The sequence below is a fragment of the Lagenorhynchus albirostris genome, chromosome 10 (assembly GCF_949774975.1).
Source record: "Lagenorhynchus albirostris chromosome 10, mLagAlb1.1, whole genome shotgun sequence".
Classification (NCBI taxonomy): Eukaryota; Metazoa; Chordata; class Mammalia; order Artiodactyla; family Delphinidae; genus Lagenorhynchus; species Lagenorhynchus albirostris.
The window spans coordinates 76,353,104-76,375,558 of NC_083104.1; positions in this window are offsets into that span (position 1 = coordinate 76,353,104).

Consider the following 22,455-nt stretch of genomic DNA (forward strand, 5'->3'; position numbering starts at 1 on the left):
AGTGGTACTCTGGGTAAGGGGTATGGTTTACAAAATTATTAAACATTCAGAAGTCTACAAACTTTTTTTTTTTTTTTTTGGAAGACACACAGCTTTTTCATAGTAGTATGTCAGCACGCATGTCCCTAGAGGCCACCGAGCATAGATTCCATTGTGCTAAAGTGGCACAGTTTTCACTGCCTTAGGTAATTTCAAGAACTATATTCAGTTATCATTCATATTTATTATTTCTCCTATTGTTCCCGGTAGAAAAAGGAATATAATCAACTAACTTTACATTGAATGTTAAGAACCTGGCCTCAATAAATGTTTATTATTATTATTATACATTTACTCTATCTTCTCATCATATTGTCTTGCCAGAGAAATGTAGGTGGGAGAAAGGAAATACAGTATGTGCAGAAGACTACTAAATGTCCCCTACAGTGTAGGCCCCCTGTTTTTATTCTTGCTATTATTATTGTATTATAGTTAGACATTTATAAGCATGTTTCTCTTTACTGTAATATAAAGTCCATTTGAGCAGAGACCATGTTTTACCATCTGTATATGTTCCCTAGGACAGAGCTTCTAGCACTGAAGTTCAGGGATGAGATGAAGAGGAGGAGGGAGGGCGGGAGGGTGGGAGAGAGAGGAAAGAAAACAAAAGAAAGAAAAGGAAAGAAATGGCAGAAAGAATAATGGTCTTCAGATGAAAATCTGGAAAGAGTTTTGTTTCAATTATTTATTGCTGCATAACAAACTTCCTTAAAATGTAGTGATTAAAAACAAGAACTCGTTATGTATTTGCTCATCATTTTCAGTTTGCACAGAACTTAGCAGGTCTGCTCATCTTTGCGCCATGCTGTAGTGGCTGAGGGCTTGTTTGGAGCTAAGGAATCCAGGATGGCTTCCCACACATCTGACGCCTCAGCTTGGATGGCTGGAAAGGCTGGCTGGGTTATTCTATCTCTCTTTATATTCTTTCATTCCTCCCCCGCCCCCAAGGTTACTTTCTCTTCATGGGAACTCTCCTCGGAAAGCTAGTTGTTCCTCTTGACTACGTGTCTCTTTTACCCCCCAAAATGGAAGCTGTAAGACCTCTTAAGACCCAGAACTGCAAATCTCACAATGTCACTTTTACCATATTCTATGAGTCAGAAGTCACAAGACCAGTTTCGATTTAAAAGGAAGAGTGAAAAATGAATTATCTTGATGGAAAGAGCAGTACATGCATATAAGTAAGGGAGGGATGGTTGGCAGCCCTCTTTGCAGACAACCTGCTACAAGAGGTAAAAGCCCATCATTGGAACATGATAGAAAGCTATTTCTCAAATTGAACTGAGGAAGTATATTTCTGCAGGGGTTTTCCCCTCCATTTCATTACTTTGAAAAGAACACATTAAAATATTTGCTTCAATATCTCAGGTTGACCAAAAACTGTTAATCAGACGTGTCCTGAAATGGTTTAGGATCATTTTCATCATGTCCAAAGGCATCTTTAAACATCTATAAGATTAACCATAGAGTGTTTTAGATAAACTGTGAATTGCCGTTTCTATATAAAGCTAGTCACAAAGCTAAGTGCCCAACAGTTGTAACTGTGAACTAATTTATAGAAGGTTCATGCATAGTCCTTGTAGCCTTAGAACCTCAGCCTATTTTTCTGGAGCACAGAGCTAGCTGAAGAGTGGGGTGAAAGACCATTTTAAATATAATACCATTTGTTTTCTTTTGACATGTAAGATTTCATTAGATTCACTAAAATGGGTTTGTGCCTGTATTTACATGATGAAATTTGTAATCAAAAACCTAAGGTACAATGGAAGCTTTATTTTTTCTCTCCTTTCTTCTTTTTAAGTTCATTGTAACTGAATGAAATTTGCTATATCATTGAAAGAAACTACACACATCTAGGCTTCATAAAGACCTGAAAATATATGTTGTGAAATTACCTTTTCTATCATCCAATCAGCACTTCAGTCAGAATGCAATTTGATTGTAATAGCGTTGATTTTCTTTCACGAACACCACTCCATGGGGTTGGGGAACTACATCGAGTTTGGGGATTGTTACAAGGGCGATGTCAGCCCACAAATTAATATTCAGTACTGGTTATCTGTGTAGTGATAATGAATATTCACTGTGGTTTTATTTTATATTTTTCAGAGAATATTAAAAATACACCTAGTAAACTACTTAAGACTCTTTTAGTCTCAGAAGCTCTTTTTATAAAATTTCTGGTGCTCATTTTTAAAACACTGAAAATATGTTCATGCAGAGCCTGTTTTTAATGAAGTTAAAACCATTAAGTAATTAGAAAAGCCTGAACATGCTGTGTGGTCTCTGGTGATGCAAATGATTATTAACATGTTTATTCCTAATACAAAAGGATTCTGCAGCTAATTTTGTTAGCTTCACTATTTTTAGAATTCTGGTGTCATACATTAAGACTTCAAGGTAAAACTTTGTTCAATAGCCTCATATAATTATTTCCCACTTTTGGTATCTAAGCAACTGAACAAACAAAAAAATACCATGTTGACAGTATAAGCTCTCTCTGCTTGGCTGCAATTGCCCAGAGCTTCTATTTCAACTTCTTTCCTCTCAGGGAGTTGCCACTAATGTGACAATCAATCCATCTGTGCTTCTGGTTCTTAAAGGAGACCTGACAGCCCCTTAATCCATCACCTTGCTGTCCAAGAAAGCAGTGGAGATGCTGAGGGGAGAGGAGGAGAATTATCTCGGACCTGAGGTCAGTAATAACTCTTTGCAGAGGGGACGCACCAGAAGACTCTGTAGCCCAGGGTGAGTTTTTATTGGTCTCCTTCAATTTTTTCCTTTATTCTAAAATGACCTTGAGAACATACCAGTTAATTCAGGCTGGCCTGGAAACAACAGCCCATTTCCTCGGAGCTCTTAATGTGAGAGACACTTTCCTTCAAGGTAATACATTTTATTTGCACTGCTTTCCACAGTTTAACCTTAGATAGATTCTAGATGACTTCTTAACCCGTAATTTTTCTAAGAGATTGAGGGGTGCGTGTGCGTGTATGTGTATGTGTGTGTGTGTGCGTGTATGTGTGTGTGTGTGTGTGTGTGTGTGTGTGTGTGTGATTTAAAGCTACTTCTTTCTGTTCAGGAAAGAAGGAAACAACATATGTTTTCAAGTTTTTTTGACTCCTCCATATGCTTAGGATTCTAATCAAGGACTCATGTTTGGAAACCTATAGCTTTTGTCTGGCTATCATTGTTACCACCCTTGATTCTTCCTAGGAAGTTTTATCCACTCCAGGCTTCAACACATAATTCTCACTGTAGTCTTCCTAGTTTTATTCACATCACACATACAACCCATTTCTATTCCCACTTCTATGCCTTTGTTTTTGCCTTTTCCCTACCTTTGCAATTGCCTGGACCCTTTGATTCATTACCTGTGTAGCAGGTACCCTTTCTCCGAAGTTCACCTCAGTCCTTCTGACATCACAGTTTCCTCTGATAACATCACAGCCCCCTCTCCCCTCACAATAATTGTTTTTTTCTGAGCTAATTGAACTCAGGTTAACAAATGATTATATAATGGCTTATCTAAGTTTTTTATGACGTTTTGTCTGTTTTGCAAAGTTATAAATGTGAAATTGAGGACTATATCCCTGTAACATATATCATAGAGTTAGGGGCCCCTGGGTGCTCTATAACTCTTTCCTGATTGACTGATTTCTGCTAGTCACTGAGCAATTAACATGGGATAAATCTCTTCTCACTGTGTAAGATTCCACGACTCATACTGAAGTGGATAATGCTTTTCCTCCTACATGGCAGACAAGAAGAGGTTTTTTAAAAAATGTATTTTAGGCATATTCCATGTAAGATCATTTTGGCATGTTTATTTGCTTATTGTTTTTTTTTGCTACTGCTGCGATTCCCTGATTGATACTCCCTTTGTAAGCAGCTCTTTGCAGGAAACCGCCCTCAGCAGGAAGCCCCTTTTCTTGTCACTTTAGCAAAGCTGTATTGTAACTAACTTTGAAACTAGGCACCCCCATGCTCTACCTATCTCCAGCCCAAGCACACTTTTCAAATCTTTTAATCACACAATACCTTGCCTAACTTGTCGGTTCTTTCAGTAGATCAAAGAAGTAGAAATGAAGAATAAGTAATTAACAGATGACCAGATCTCTTCTCTAGCTTCCACTTCAGTAATCTCCAGATAAACTGTGTGAACAAGATAACATCTAGAAGAAGATCACAAGTTGACGAGCCTGCATACAAGCCTGCACACAGATGACTCTGACCCTCTGTCTCAATGATTAACCGAGATTACTTCCCTGTTTCCCTTTAAAAGCTTCCATGACTGAGCAGAATCTTTGGAGGTGGTTTTTGGGGGACATTATGTTCACCATCTCCCCAGATTGTCAGCATTCTGATTAAAGGCACCTTTACTTTCTACCAACATCTGTGAGTATTGATTTTGTAAGCAGCGAACAGTGGGACTTGATTCATTCAATGACACGTAGACTGTCTTGTTTTGATTAATTGAAATTCCTATCCCATTGTTGGTATGCAAGCATTTCAGTGACTGGGCCATCATAACTTGATCTTTGTTGCTTCTACTCAAAAAGAAAAACTTTTGTGTTGCTTATGGATATCAAGTTGGGATAAGGAGAACTTCTTTGCTCTAACTGTAATATTCATGATTTAAGACTCTCTAGCTCTTGGTCGTTTTTTCTGTTCTTATCAGGTCTCTAACTACTGCTCTCTAGCAGGAACTTCATTCTAGGACATTATAATATGGTAAGAAAGAAGTTTATGGAAAATGCAATTGTCATTCCTCTCTAAACAACACTCTTTAAGAACACAGTCTGAATTACTTTTTTAAAAAATCAGAATGGCAATAGGCAAATTACAGCACCAAACACAAAGTTGTCCCAAATGCTACCATTTTTGTGCCAGACTAAAAATATTTTATATTGCTTGCTTTTAGGAAATAAATAGCTGTTAAAATAATTGTTTTATAAGTGTAACGCAGAATATTACTGAGAGTGAATAATAAAATACATAGTGGATCAGCATTCTTGTTTTTTTTGTGGGGTACGAGACCCAGTTAACAACATGCCGGGATGTCTACAAATGGAAATTGATTGGCAGCAAATTGGTATGTGAAAGGACAAACCAAGCTCATTTGATCAGAAAAATAATGTCACTTAACATTCAAATGGAACAGCATTTGAGCAGAAAAAGTTCTTGGGATTGATTAGGAATGAATGCAAATAAATAGGAAAATTCTGGACAACTGGGATTGAACCAGGCTTTTCATCACCCCACTACACGAATGTGCTCATCCTTATTAACTTTGTCCCCTTCTGACTCCTCAGTCCCTGACATCGAAGTATGCTCCCCTTCCCAGCTTCAGACGCAGTGCCACAGTGGTTCTCGAAAGCCTGACAGGCAGGCTCTGGTTATGTCAATATCCTCAGTTTAGAATTAAGCTAAGAGCCCATGATTGAGCCCGTCACTCAGTCCTGGTTGCAGTGGTCCCTGCAGTTCTCTGGTTTCTAGCTTGTTTTAAGGTCTGCTTGTTTCTAGGATGGCTTTTGGGTACCTGGCATTCCTTTCTTTCTCAAACATCTTGCTTACTTCTCTATCAGATTTTGTTCTACTTATTTTCTTTCTTGTGCTATAATTTCAACAGATAACTAAGGTTCTCTAGTACTGGAGCACTGCTCTGAAGCCGTTTTTAAAAACCTCACTCCCAGAAGCTGGGATTTTGTCAGTTGGTGCAGACGTTAACTATGGTTTTAGGCACAGATGGGTGCTTGGATGGTTTGCTTCTACGTTCTGCCTTCCTGATTTAACCTCCATTTCTGGAATGATGGCAGAGACTCCTGAGCTACGTTGTTCTCTGTGATGTTCTCACTTCCTGTGGATTATAAAACTATCTCACCTTAGGGTATTTCCTACTGGTCAGTGGAAAAATGTGAGAACAATTGTTGTGTTTTTTTTCGCGGTACACGGGCCTCTCACTGCTGTGGCCTCTCCCGTCGCAGAGCACAGGCTCCGGACGCGCAGGCTCAGCGGCCATGGCTCACGGGCCCAGCCACTCCGCGGCATGTGGGATCTTCCCAGACCGGGGCACGAACCCGTGTGCCCTGCATCGGCAGGCGGACTCTCAACCACTGCGCCACCAGGGAAGCCCCGAGAACAATTCTTTATCTTTACATAGAGGAATAAATACACATAAGGATGGAGAAGTAGGAGCTTTAGAGAAGAATGCCTTCGACGTTATCAGGCATCTTCCTGTGTGAAGTAAATATTGTTTTTAAGGATTGAGGCAACTACCTCTCCATCCTATTATCTTCGGGATGTCGCTTTGAAAACGTAACAATCTCAGTGAGAGTCCCAACCTGTTCACTTAACAGTGCAAACACATATCTCTGAAATTAACTTTCTCACAAGATGTACAGGAGACAATCACAAGATGTATCTATTTGTTGCTCATGGAAGTAAGAGAAATTTAATCGTTCTTTCTTCTATACTTTGCCTGTAGAAATTTGTGTGAACCTCTTTCCAGGTTCTGTAGTCACTTTCATGCTATCTCACATGCATGTAGATCGAATAATGCTTACTCAATATTAAATCATTTTCTCTCTCTTCTGTATTGGTACAGAGGGGGCTTCTGTTGATAGGAGTGCTTTTTTTCACCAACACCTATATCTTAGAAATTTTTTAAAGATTTTCTAATTAATGAAGCATAAAAGAGTTATGTGAATTTTTGCTTACTTGTATTTTTTAATAAATCATACATAGTGCTTAATAAGTATCAGTCCCTTCCCATTCTTCCTATGGTATTTACTTACTCTTATCATGAGAAATGTTGTCTATCCAAATAGATTACCAAATTCTTTAGAGAAAAACTGAATATATTAGGTTGACAATAAAATTATTTTAGGTTCAGGACATAAAGTTTTAAGATGAACACTGGCAAACTAGAGTTTTTTCCTAATTAATATTGAAAGCCTATGTGATTAGAGTGCTTTCACAGATGGCTCCCAGCACCTAAAACAGTGCATTGCACAGAATAGGTACCCAACTGTATGGACTGAAGTAAACAAATGCATGAACAAAAAATAAATAAATAAAGGCCACCTTCCCACGTAAAAAAAAAAAAAAATTGAAAGCCTAGAAAGCCTTGCCTTCCAGTCCTTAATATTTGTAAACTTTGATCCTTGTTACATATTCAGTTCAAGCTCTACCTCCTCTGAGAAGTCTTTCCAGTCCACCCTAAACCACTTAATTATTCCTATTCCTTAGCTTTTAAAATACATTTTGCCTCAGTCTCCAATTCTGCTTTAAGACCTTGCATTAATTTTCAAATACATATTATATTCCAAGTAAGAACAGAACTGGCTTAAAGCAGGGGTATTCCCTAGCGCTTCTCTGTATCTCACAAGGCCTTACTCAGAGCAGGTAATTTTAACAAATGAGAAAACAGCTTCTGAAAATGCAACCTTTAAATCCATTTACTTCCATCATATTTCTTTCTTGTCCTACATTCTACCTCTGGATTTAAGATATGTTCACAGAAATCTTCTCAAGAGATATAATCACTGTCATTTTCACTGGTTAATCTCTTTGCTGGCCCAGCATATAAGAGAAGACTAACATTCAGAGATACGAATGAAATTATTTCTAACTGAAGCCTCATACGTAAGGGGAAATGTAAGACTTTGAAATAAGCAAAGAGGATTACTGGGTATCCTTTCAATGGAATGTGAGGGCCTCTGAAGGTTATTTGACCCTATAGCATATTCAGGACTGTCTTCTTTAGGCTATTTTACAACTCTGTAGAGATTAAATCGAAATTGTAGCAAACTAATACGTAGTAATGTTGAGCATCTTTTCATGTGTTTGTTGGCCATCTGTATGTCTTCTTTGGAGAAATGCCTATTTAGGTCTTCCACCCATTTTTTTGATTGGATCATTTGGTTTTTTTGATATTGCGCTGCATGAGCTGTTTGTATATTCTGCAGCAACTCCAATAAAAATTAATTTAAAAAAATTGTAGCAATGCAAATAGATTTCCTTTTTCTTTCTTTCTTTTTTTTTTTTTTTGGCCATGCCGTGAGGCATGTGGGATCTTAGTTCCCCGACCAGGGATGGAACTGTGCTCCCTGCATTGGGAGCACAGAGTCTTAACAACTGGAACGCCAGGGAAGTGTTAAAGCCAGTTTTGTACCATTTGCAAGTTCATTTCAATATTCCAGTTCTATAAAGGTATCTATTTGGATTCTCCATTGAACCAGTTGTAACATCTGTCTCATTTCCTCATTTAATTAATGAGTTAGATAATATCTTTGAAACATATTTATTTCAGATTTGTATGAGTCATGATTTTACCTTGTTCAAAATCATGCTGACCCTAAACAAGCTTTGAGGAGAGGCAGACAAATACAGTAAGTGCCCTACATATGAATGAGTTCCGTTCCGAGAGTGCATTTGTAAGTCCAATTTGTTCGTTAAGTCCAACGAAGTTAGTCTAGGTACTCAACTAACACAATCAGCTATATAGTACTGTACTGTAATAGGTTTATAATACTTTTCACACAAATAATACATAAAAAACAAACACAAAAAATAAAGAAAACATTTTTAACCTTACAGTACAGTACCTTGAAAAGTACAGTAGTACCAGCTACATCACCACTGCTTTTATGCTTGCTTCCGGACATCCTGGGCTTGAAATAAAGATACCGTACTACTGTATTCTACACAGTACTGTACAGTAAAGGACACAAAAGCACAACCGCTTGTAGAGGATACACGCGTGGGACAATATATGCCAGACACGTGAACTAACTTATGTGATTGGACATGCGAACGCACGTTCCCACCTTTGAAAGTTTGCAACTTGAAGGTTCATACGTAGGGGACTTACTGTACTGGCCAATTCAAATCCCTCTAGGCTTTGTTTCCATGGCTGTCCCATGGAAACAACGTGAGCCATGTCCATGATTTAAAAATTTCTAGTAGCTGCATTGGAAAAGTAAGAATAAACAGGTGAAATTGGGCTTCCCTGGTGGCGCAGTGGTTGGGAGTCCACCTGCCGATGCAGGGGACATGGGTTCGTGCCCCGGTCCGGGAAGATCCCACATGCCGCAGAGCGGCTGCGCCCGTGAGCCATGGCTGCTGAGCCTGCGTGTCTGGAGCCTGTGCTGCGCAGCGGGAGAGGCCACAGCAGTGAGATGCCCGCGTACCGCAAAAAAAACAATACAAAACAAAAAAAAACAAGTGAAATTACTTATCATACGATTACTTAACTCAGCAGCCAAAATACTGTCATTTCAACATGTAAAATTTTGGACATATTTTACATTCTTTATTTCATTCTAGGTGTTTGAAATCTGGTATCTGTTTTATCCTTACAGCACAACTCAATCCTGACCACATTTCAAGCCACATTTCAAGTGCTCAAGAGGGACCTGTGGCTTGTGGTCACTGTATTGGACGTTGCAGCCCTGGTTGTGCAGACAGTGCAAGAGAGAGTAAAGAGACATGTACAATATTTCATCTGTTTAAACAATGTGCTCCACTGAATGTCACCTTCTCACAGAAAGTGAGCATGCCTGCCTGCCCTGCGTTTTAAAATATTGTTGAAAAATTAGTTTCATGTACATCTGATTAATTTCTCAGATTCATTGAACACGTTTCATTGTCTTCAAACTACATGAATTCATCATAACAAGCTTAGAATCAGTTTGTCTTGAAAAGCTCAAACGTTTGAAATACACAATTTAAGCTTCAGAGATATCTAGTACTGTAGCCCCCAGCCACACAGGGCTATTTAAATGTAAATTAATAAAAATTAAATAAAATTAAAAGTCTAGTTCATCAATCACACTAGCCACACTTCAAGGCTCAATAACTAGTGACAATCAATCAGGCAGTGCAAATAAGGAACATTTTTGTAATCTCAGGAAGTTCCATGGGAGAAAACTGCTTTAGACAGTCCTAGCATAAATAAGCTAATGGTACAGTATATTTAGAGACTGGTAATAATTTTATTAATGTAGATTTGCTATTTTTTTTAATTTTGGAAAGAAAAATATAACTTTAAAATGTGTTTTCAATAGTCTCTCTAAAAGAAATAAATTGGCTTCTATAACATACAATTTTCCAGCTTCCCCCAATATTCTGTTAGTGTTGCCAACAGTTTATTTAATTAATTTGTAAGTCACATTGAGAACTTTGCTCCCAAATTGCAATGAGTCTGCCAACTCTTTTAGCATTACAATTAAAAAAAATAATCTTTTATGAATCTAGAACAAAGCAGTAGGTGAGACTTTGCAATGGGTCATCATCTTGAAGTTAATTTGATTTACTTCTTGCTTTTTATTTTTCTCCTGCATTTGGCTTGATTTTAATTGTTTTGAAACCTGCTTTCATTACCTTTTTTTTTTTTTGCGGTACACAGGCCTCTCACTGCTGTAGCCTCTCCCGCTGCAGAGCACAGGCTCTGGACGCGCAGGCTCAGCAGCCATGGCTCACGGGCCCAGCCGCTCTGCGGCATGTGGGATCCTCCTGGACTGGGGCACGAACCACTGTCCCCTGCATCGGCAGGCGGACTCCCAACCACTGCACCACCAGGGAAGCCCTTTCATTACCTTTTTAATAATTCTGTAACACCGTTAGCAAGACTCTACCCAAAATTCGCTAGAAGGTATTTATTGCTTTTATTACCGAATCATCTCATGATAGCACTTCCTTATGGTCTAACTGTTAGACTCTATTATTTTCCACCAAGTTTACATTTATCAATGTCACTGTGATTGAGAAATGAGACCACTTGAAATTGATGCTAGACTGTTTTGAGCGAGGAGCACATTGTAGCCATGAAGTATCCTGCCAGGTTCATAAGGATTGTTTTTTCTGTATGTGGAAATATTGTAACATGAGGTATTTGTTCCAACAAAATTTTGCTCCTACACAGAGATTGTTTCCAACATGTCTCCTATTAACCATTTTCCATGTTAAAAATTGTTCCTTTACTTCTGACCAATTTTTATCTCTATCCCAAAAGACAATGAATATCTCCACTGCCAGTAACATGAAACACCTAAAACAATGACAGACCAATGAACAACCAGTTATTATAAACTATTTCAAGTGGTAATGACAAAAAAGGAAGATTGAAATAATAGTCTGTGATTAATTTCTATCAATTTAATTAGTGAAATGACATGTATGGATGTTCTATTTTAGTCATTTTTATCATGGATAGATAGATGCACATTTTCCTCTCTCTGTAACTGTATGTATACAGATAATCATGAATAAGGAGAAAAACAAGCAAATAAAATTTTTTTAAACTTGAACAACGGAAAACAGAAATCGTAACCAAAATAGTGATGCTGATCAGAACCAGTGGCAGGCAAACGTCCAGACAGAAACCAGGCCCAGGAGCCTCTCATAAAATGATGGCTTCACAGATGACCTGTGGGAAACACTGACTGTGTGGACTCAACGATTTGACTCCTGGGATATAAACATCAGGTTGTCTCTACTATAATGAGATGCAACCAAAGCACAGCTGAATTAACGTAACTGTATGGAAAGCACACTGGGAAGAGACAAAATGGATACGGGAGCAGAGATGAAGACTCAGGTTAAAACAGTCCCACTGAATGTAAATGGATACAGCCACTACGGAGAACAGTACGGAGGTTCCTTAAAAAACTAAATATAGAACTACCATATGACCATGACCCAGCAATCCCACTACTGGGCATATACCCTGAGAAAACCATAATTCAAAAAGAGTCATGTACCACAATGTTCATTGCAGCTCTATTTACAATAGCCAGGACATGTAAGCAACCTAAGTGTCCATCGACAGGTGAATGGATAAAGAAGATGTGACACATATATACAATGGAATATTACTCAGCCATAAAAAGAAACGAAATTGAGTTATTTGTAGTGAGGTGGATGGACCTAGAGTCTGTCATGCAAAGTGAAGTCAGAAAAAGAAAAACAAATACCATATGCTAACACATATATGTGGAATCTAAAAAAAAAAAAAAAAGGTTCTGATGAACCTAGGGGCAGGACAGGAATAAAGAGGCAGATGTAGAGAATGGACGAGAGGACACAGGGAGGGGGAAGGGTAAGCTGGGACGAAGTGAGAGAGTAGCATTGACATATATACAATACCAAACGTAAAATAGATATATTTTATATATACAATACCAAATGTAAAGTAGATAGCTAGTGGGAAGCAGCTGCATAGCACAGGGAGATCAGCTCGATGCTTTGTGACCACCTAGAGGGGTGGGATAGGGAGGGTGGGAGGGAGACGCAAGAGGGAGGGGATATGGGGATATATGTAAATGTATAGCTGATTCACTTTGTTATACAGCAGAAATTAACACAACATTGTAAAGCAATTATACTCCAATAAAGATGTTTAAAAAAAAAAGTGACGCGAATCAAAGACAATTGTAAAGTGTATTGGACAAGAGTTCAGGAGACATGAACAACGTAATTGTGTAGAAGAGCAAGTCAAATGAGAATAAACCTAAAACTTTCGCAGGAAAGTATCCAGTTTCTACAGGGATCTAAGAATTGTGTGTGTGTGTGTGTGTGTGTGTGTGTGTGTGTGTGTGAGTGAGAGAAAGAGAGAGAGAGAGAGAGAGAGAGAGAGAGAGAGAGAGAGAGAGAGAGAGAGAGAGAGTGGTCAACAAGAGGCAGAGACAGAAATAAGATGTTCCAACAAGCACAAAAAAAGAAATTGTGCAAAAGAAAAAAAATAAAGATGCCTTACAATCTATTTTTTTAAACTATGCCAAGTCAAGTAAGGAGAAATTGTATGATATACACAATGTGCAGCTGAAAAATGAACACTTTGTACCTGAATCAGTCTTATTCTGGAATAAAAATAACTGTACTGAAGAAGATTCCAAATATTTTGTGCTCTAGAAGGTATTTTACCTTATAGAAGTGTGTTGGAAGAACTAAAAGGTAAGAATATTTTAAATTTATGCAGTGAGTTGTTAAACCAAAATCAAGTACTTACTATTAAACTCTTTGGTTTTTTTGCTCTGCTTTTATTAAGGGTAAAATGTTTTGAAGACTTTGAAAATATTTTTATATTCTGGATATGGAAGGAAAATAAATTATTCGAAGGGGATATTGGTGAGAACCTCTGGCTGCTTGAGGGTATCCTGTTTTCCACAAAGTAATTTCTACTTTATTTGCCTTGTCTTTATGAAATATTTAACAGATGCATCAGAGCTATTCTCAGTTGCTCAGTAATCAGTTTAGTAAATTTCCAAGCCACTGGAGTAACATCTCACTATTTGAAAAGAGAGGGGTTGTGACAATGGCATGAATGCCTAATAACAAATTCATCACTTGTCATATTTCACCAAACCTGAGAACATTTACGAAAGACAAGAATCTTAATTCCTTAGATTTTTTGACATGAAGCTCAAGATATTTAGAAGTGTTGAAGAATAAGAGTTCCACAGTGCATCAGATTATCATCCTATCTCTCAAACCAGAGAGAGGTTGATACTATTTGGATCGTTCGGAAAAGGTAAGTGATTATAAAAAACTCTAAGTTGTATACACACACACACACACACACACACACACACACACACAATGAAGTAGTAGAAAAGAAATATTTTTTTAACTAATCAAGATTAACTTTTTAAGTATTTACTTTTTTAAGTAAATAAGCCTTTCAAATACATTTATTATTAACATGATCCTGTAATAACATGACAACGGTTCATTTATTACATCTTGGGAGTTTTTTTTTTTTTTTTTTTTGCGGTACACGGGCGTCTCACTGTTGTGGCCTCTCCCGTTGCGGGGCACAGGCTCCGGATGCGCAGGCCCAGCGGCCATGGCTCACGGGCCCAGCCACTCCGCGGCATGCAGGATCTTCCCGGACCAGGGCACGAACCCGTGTCCCCTGCATCGGCAGGCGGACTCTCAACCACTGCACCACCAGGGAAGCCCCGGGAGATATTTTTAATATTATTTTGAATCAGGATTAGTAAGTGGCAGAGAAACTGTTTACACATGTTTTGATGAGAGTTTAGCAGAGATTTCTTTAACCTTGGCTAATCCAGTGCTCCAGAACCCGAAGACCTTGGCTGTATGAAGCTGATGGAAGGTACAATTACTTTGTTGCAACTCACAACCCCCAATCTGTCCCTGCAAATCTGTTCACTTGGCTCTCAAAGTCTTAAAATGAAACATGGAAAAATTCCCTGCGTGTTCCCTTTTCTTTTCCCATCCCTCCATTACATCCTCAGACATTGGTGATTACTATCAAAATAGCCAAAAACAAAGACTTCCTAAACATCAGTTGTTCAAATATGACAGAACTTGGTATTCCTAAGAAACTTTACTGTCCAAACAAGTTATTTCTATTTAAGTAATTATGCGTGATGCATAGATCAGTAGGAACTCAAGCTGGGCAAAGTTGTAAAAGCATATTTTAGGATATCAATTAACACTAGCAGTATTCTTAATTTAGCTGAGCAGAGATTTGAACAAGGATAACCACAAGCGCCTTAATTATAGACGTTTTTTCTGTAGCTCAGCAAAATTTGAAAGCAAGAGAATCGCTGCTGAAAGTCCATATGTTATAGTAACTTATGGTTATGTAAAGTCATTTTATTTTCTCCCAGTGTTGACAAAGTCAATGAACCTTTAACAGTAATAAAATATATTAATAACAGAGTCCGTGATATGAATGTTAATAAAAGAAAAAAGTTTAACTCAACATCTCCTTACACGGCTTTTTATGAAATGCTAATTGATGAAAAACCAAAGCTTAAAAATAACAGCTCCTCGAAGAAGAACTACAATCCTGCAGCCTGTGGAACAAAAGCCACATTAACAGAAAGACAGAAAAGGCAGAGGGCTATGTACCAGATGAAGGAACAAGATAAACCCCCAGAAAAACAACTAAATGAAGTGGACATAGGCAACCTTCCAGAAAAAGAATTCAGAATAATGATAGTGAAGATGATCTAGGACCTCAGAAAAAGAATGGAGGCCAAGATAGAGAAGATGCAAGAAATGTTTAACAAAGACCTAGAAGAATTAAAGAACAAACAAACAGAGATGAACCACACAATAACTGAAATGAAAAATACACTAGAAAGAATCAATACCAGAATAACTGAGGCAGAAGAACGGATAAGTGACCTGGAAGACAGAATGGTGGAATTCACTGCTGCGGAACAGAATAAAGAAAAAAGAATGAAAAGAAATGAAGATGCCTAAGAGACCTCAGGGACAACATTAAATGCAACAACATTCGCGTTATACGGGTCCCAGAAGGAGAAGAGAGAGAGAAAGGACCCGAGAAAATATCTGAAGAGATTATAGTCGAAAACTTCCCTAACATGAGAAAGGAAATAGCCACCCAAGTCCAGGAAGCACAGAGAGTCCCATACAGGATAAACCCAAAGAGAAACATGTGACGACACACAGTAATCAAATTGGCAAAAATTAAAGACAAAGAGAAAAATTATCGAAAGCAGCAAGGGGAAAATGACAAATAACATACAAGGGAACTCCCATAACGTTAACAGCTGATTTCTCAGCAGAATACTCCATAAGCCAGAAGGGAGTGGCATGACATATTTAAAATAATGAAAGGGAAAAACCTACAACCAAGATTACTCTACTTGGTAAGGATCTCATTCAGATTTGATGGAGAAATCAAAAGCTTTACAGACAAGCAAAAGCTAAGAGAATTCAGCATCACCAAACCAGCTCTACAACAAATGCTAAAGGAACTTCTCTAAGTGGGAAACACAAGTGAAGAAAAGGACCTATAAAAAAAAACCCAAAACAATTAAGAAAATGGTAATAGGAACATACATATCAATAATTACCTTAAATGTGAACGGATTAAATGCTCCAACCAAAAGACACAGGCTCACTACATGGATACAAAAACAAGACCCATATATATGCTATCTATAAGAGACCCACTTCAGACCTAGAGACACATACAGACTGAAAGTGAGGGGATGGAAAATGATATTATATGCAAATGGAAATCAAAAGAAAGCTGGAGTACCAATACTCATATCAGATAAAATAGACTTTAAAATAAAGAATGTTACAAGAGACAAGGAAGGACACTACATAATGATCAAGGGATCAATCCAAGAAAAAGATATAACAATTATAAATATATATGCACCCAACAAAGGAGCACCTCAATACATAAGGGAACTGCTAACAGCTATAAAAGAGGAAATCGACAGTAACACAATAATAGTGGGGGACTAAAATACCAAACTTACACCAATGGACAGATCATCCAAACAGAAAATTAATAAGGAAACACAAGCTTTAAATAACACAACAGAACAGATAAATTTAATTGATATTTATAGGACGTTCCATCCAAAAACAGCAGATTACACATTGTTCTCAAGTGTACACGGAACATTCTCCAGGATAGATCACATCTTGGGTCACAAATCAAGCCTCAGAAAATTTAAGAAAATTGAAATCATATCAAGCAGCTTTTCTGACCACAATGCTATGAGATTAGAAATCAATTACAGGGAAAAAAACGTAAAAAACATAAACACATGGAGGCTAAACAATACGTTACTACATAACCAAGAGATCACTGAAGAAATCAAAGGGGAAATCAAAAAATATCTAGAGACAAATGACAATGAAAACGCGACAATCCAAATGCCTATATAAGCCTACCTCAAGAAACAAGAAAAATATCAAATAAACAATCTAACCTTAGACCTAAAGGAACTAGAGAAAGAAGAACAAACAAAACCCAAAGTTAGCAGAAGGAAAGAAATCATAAAGATCAGAGCAGAAATAAATGAAATAGAAACAAAGAAAACAATAGCAAAGATCAATAAAACTAAAAGCTAGTTCTTTGAGAAGATAAACAAAATTGATAAACCATTAGCCAGACTCATCAAGAAAAAGAGGGAGAGGACTCAAATCAATAAAATTAGAAATGAAAAAGGAGAAGTTACAACAGACACCGCAGAAATACAAAGCATCCTAAGAGACTACTACAAGCAACTCTATACCAATAAAGTGGACAACCTGGAAGAAATGGACAAATTCTTAGAAAGGTATAACCTTCCAGGACTGAACCAGGAAGAAATTGAAAATATGAACAGACCAATCACAAGTAATGAAATTGAAACTGTGATTAAAAATCTCCCAACAGGGCTTCCCTGGTGGCGCAGTGGTTGAGAGTCTGCCTGCCGATGCAGGGGACGTGGGTTTGTGCCCTGGTCCGGGAAGATCCCACATGCCACAGACCGGCTGGGCCCGTGAGCCATGGCCCCTGAGCCTGCACGTCTGGAGCCTGTGCTCTGCAACGGGAGAGGCCACAACAGTGAGAGGCCCACGTACCGCAAAAAAATTAAAAAATAAAATAAAATAAAATAAAATAAAATCTTCCAACAAAGTCCAGGACCAGATGGCTTCACAGGTGAATTCTATCAAACATTTAGAGAAGAGCTAACACCCATCCTTCTCAAACTCTTCCAAAAAATTGCAGAGGAAGGTACACTCCCAAACTCATTCTATGAGGCCACCATTACCCTGACACCAAAACCAGACAAAGATAATGTAAAAAAAGAAAATTACAGACCAATATCACTCATGAATAAAGATGCAAAAATCCTCAACAAAATACTAGCAAACAGAATCCAACAACACATTAAAAGGATCATACATCATGATCAAGTGGGATTTATCCCAGGGATGCAAGGATTCTTCAATGTATGCAAATCAATCAATGTGATACACCATATTAACAAATTGAAGAATTAAAAACCATATGATCATCTCAATAGATGCAGAAAAAGCTTTTGACAAAATTCAACACTGAGTTATGACAAAAAGTCTCCAGAAAGTGGGCATACAGGGAACCTATACCTCAACATAATAAAGGCCATATAGGACAAACCCACAGCAAACATCATTCTCAATGGTGAAAAACTGAAAGCATTTTCTCTAAGATCAGGAACAAGACAAGGATGTCCACTATCACCACTATTATTCAAAATAGTTTGGGAAGTCCTTGCCATGGCAATCAGAGAAGAAAAAGAAATAAAACGAATACAAATTGGAAAAGAAAAAGTAAAACTGTCACTGTTTGCAGATGACATGATACTACATATAGAGAATCCTAAAGATGCCACCAGAAAACTACTAGAGCTAATCAATGAATCTGGTAAAGTTGAAGGATATAAAATTAATGCACAGAAATCTCTTGCATTCCTATACACTAATGATGAAAAATCTGATAGAGAAATTAAGGAAACACTCCCATTTACCACTGCAACAAAAAGAATAAATACCTAGGAATAAACCTACCAAGGGAGCCAAGAGACCTGTATGCAGAAAACTCTAAGACACTGATGAAAGATATTAAAGATGACACAAACGTTTGGAGAGATATACCATGTTCTTGGATTGGAAGAATCAATATTGTGAAAATAACGTACTACCCAAAGCATTCTACACATTCAATGCAATCCCTATCAAATTACCAATGGCATTTTTCACAGAGCTAGAACAAAAAATCTTAAAATTTGTATGGAGACACAAAAGACCCTGAATAGCCAAAGCAGTCTTGAGGGAAAAAAATGGAGCTGAAGGAATCAGACTCCCTGACTTCAGACTATACTACAAAGCTACAGTAATCAAGACAGTATGGTACTGGCACAAAAACAGAAATACAGATCAATGGAACAGGATAGAAAGCCCCGAGATAAACCCACGCACCCATGGTCAACTAATCTATGACAAAGGAGGCAAGGATATACAATGGAGAGAAGACAGTCTCTTCAATAAGTGGTGCTGGGAAAACTGGACAGCTACATGTAAAAGAATGAAATTAGAACACTCCCTAACACCATGCACAAAAATAAACTCAAAATGGATTAGACACCTAAATGTAAGAGTGGACACTATAAAACTTTTAGAGGAAAACATAGGAAAAACACTCTTTGACATAAATCACAGCAAGATCTTTTTTTGATCCACCTCCTAGATAAATGGAAATAAAAACAAAAATAAACAAATGGGACCTAATGAAACTTAAAAGCTTTTGCAAAGCAAAGGAAACTACACACAAGATGAAAAGACAACCCTCAGAATGGGAGAAAATATTTGCAAACGAATCAACAGACAAAGGATTAATCTCCAGAACATACAAACAGCTCATGCAGCTCAATATTAAAAAAACAAACAACCCAATCCAAAAATGAAGAAGACCTAAAGAGACATTTCTCCAAAGAAGACATACAAATGGCCAAGAAGCACATGAAAAGCTGCTCAACATCACTAATTATTAGAGAAATGCAAATCAAAACTTCAATGAGGTATCACCTCACACCAGTTAGAATGGGGGTCATCAGAACATCTATAAACAACAAATGCTGGAGAGGGTGTGGAGAAAAGGGAACCATCTTGCACTGTTGGTGGGAATGTAAATTGATACAGTCACTATGGAGAACAGTATGGAGGTTCCTTAAAAAACTAAAAACAGAATTACCATATGACCCAGCAATCCCACTACTAGGCATATACCCGTAGAAAACCATAATTCAAAGAGACACATGCACCCCAATATTCATTGCCGCACTATTTACAATAGCCAGGTCATGGAAGCCACCTAAATGCAACCTAATTCATCAACAGACGAATGGATAAAGAAGATGTGGTACATATATACAATGGAATATTATTCAGCCATTAAAATGAATGAAATTGGATAATTTGTAGAGATGTGGATGAATCTAGGGACTCATACAGAGTGATGTCCGAAAGAGTTAAAGAAATATGGTATATTAACGCATATATGTGCAACCTAGAAAAATGGTACAGATGAACCAGTTTGCAGGGCAGAAATTGAGATACAGATGTAGAGAGCAAACATATGGACACCAAGGGGGGAAGTGGTGGGGTGGTGGTGGTGGTATGAATTGGGAGATTGGGCTTGACATGTAAACACTAATATGTATAAAATGGATAACTAATAACAACCTGCTGTATAAAAAAATAAAATTAAATTAAAAATTTAATTTTTAATTAAATTTAATTAAAAAATAAAATTAAATTAAAAAAATTTTCTTAAATAACAGTTCCTCGTTTTGATTATAGTTTAAGATAAACTCTTTAAACTGATTTTATATAATCATGATTCTTATATACACTCACACTTGACAGTGGAATTCTTTAGTATAATTTAAAAATCATAATCTGTATTTATTCCTAGGCTGTCGTTTAAAAAAAAAGTAACCCATATATGTATTTGATTTTTATCTTAATTTTTTAGTTGTTTTTCTCTTTTGAATTGAGAGGTTACTTATGGTTCCCTGGACCACATTCTCTTAATTTAAAGTGATTTGAAATATCTGACCAGTAACGACAGATGCCCTGATGAAGCCTAAAAACAGCAGTTAAACAAGGGTCCGCTTTAGCCTTACTGTGAAACAAAGTCAATTCTGAGCACGCAGGGGCTCTATTTACACGTGATTTGGGGAGGAAAGGAACTTGAAATTCGTCCTTCAAGGCTTGTCCTTTTCCTCCATCTTGGGAGTGGACTAGCAAATCTCCAAAATGTAATGAAATAACACAAAGATTGTTGAGGTATTGACAGTTATTCCCAGTGCAAAGGTAAGTTAAGAAAGGCAGATAAAAAAGACAAAGATGATTCCTTACAATGGTAAATATGCTATCAAAAAATACACCCGATTCTCTGACCTAACCCCACCCCTGCAGCACACACACAGAGGCAGTGACGTGCTGAAACTAGCTTGCATGGCTCACTAGACCTGATTATGAATTGCTCAGACGTTTTGCAAACTGGTGTTTAAACTCTGGATAGTTTGAAATTGGCCATGGTGAGGGTAGGACTCAGAAACTGTCAAATGATACAAAATAGGATTTTCTTTTTTTCTGGCGAGCCCATTCAACAACACACCGCTGCCTGTAGGGCCTTTCTTTGCTTGCTTTTTCGTCCTTTGCATTCTGTTCTTTAATCTTTTGGTTTGTTCCTTGGGGAAGCAAAGGAAATAACTATTTGCTGCTGTTATACCTTCACTTCTTGATGGAGATAAAGAGACCCTGTATATATTCATTCACCCTCTTCACATCCCACCCCAACAGAGAAGATCCTTCCAACAGCAGGTGAATCAATGACACTTCGACATTTGCCAAATATACAGACAAAACAATAACTGGCAGCCATCCACAGAGAGACACTTAGGCCACCAAGGGTCTTTGCCAACTTGGCATAACCTATATGAGGATTAGGCAATCTTATAAAATTTAGCTGTTTTTCCTGCCTTAGAAAGAAAAAAGAGGAAAATCCTTTTGATAATACAGCCCCATTAATGCTCCCTATAGATCCAAATGAAAACATATAGACTTGGCTAAATATAACATGAGACCCTATTTTCTTTTCCCATTTCACCTGACTTTCTCCACTGCTTCTCATAACAGACTCTGCAGCCACTGCTAACAGTATAAACAGTTGGCGTCCCTAGAACCCAACTCTGCATGGGAGAAGATAATCACGATGCAGACATCAGTTAAATGATACCTTTCCAGGGCTGGCTGGGCTCTTCAGTTCTTCAGACTCTTTCCCAGGGTCATAATGAACAAGGATGATGTAAAATTAAATAGTCGATTGATGTTTTACAGCGATGAACTATGTTTCCAGAAATTGCAATCAAACAAAAAATAAATCAGGATAACTATCCTAATTGCCAATTACACTGTGCCAGGTCTTCACTCTGCCCAATATCTGTGCAGCATGTGACACTGCTAACCATCACCTCCCTTGAAATAAATCTCCCCCCTTTGTCCTCAGAGGGACTCATCTTGTGCTTCTCCATACCAGTGTTGATGGTCCCTGTTTTCCTATGTTAACTCTTATTCATCAATTCATCCAGTAAATACTGCTTTGTCCTATGTTTACATCTGTGACCTTGACCTTAATTAAACAACACAGCTAAACAGTCTAGTATAGTGTTTTTCATATAGTGCAAAATAGATAAATGTCTTCTTTCTTCTGCTCCTCCAGCTCTTAGTAGGGCCATTTTTTCCAGTTTCAAACAACACCCTGTTAGAAGCTCCAAGATCTTTCTCCTGCCCCCCCCCACTCTTTAATGAGCCCCAAACTCAGAAAGCCAACTGTCTCCTGGTTATTGTCTCATTATCTTTCCCTGGAAAATCAAAATCCACTTCTCAAAACTGAAAGCATTAGCCCCAACCCCTTGCAAGTTTTCTCCCTCCACTGTCCCCCATCTCAATAAATGGAATCATTTTCTTCCTTGTGGTGAAAGCAAGAAAGATCAGAGCCCTCTTTGATTTTCCCTGTTCTTCAATCAAAACTTCTAATTTATATTTAAATTCTGATAACTGTATAATCAGTATTTG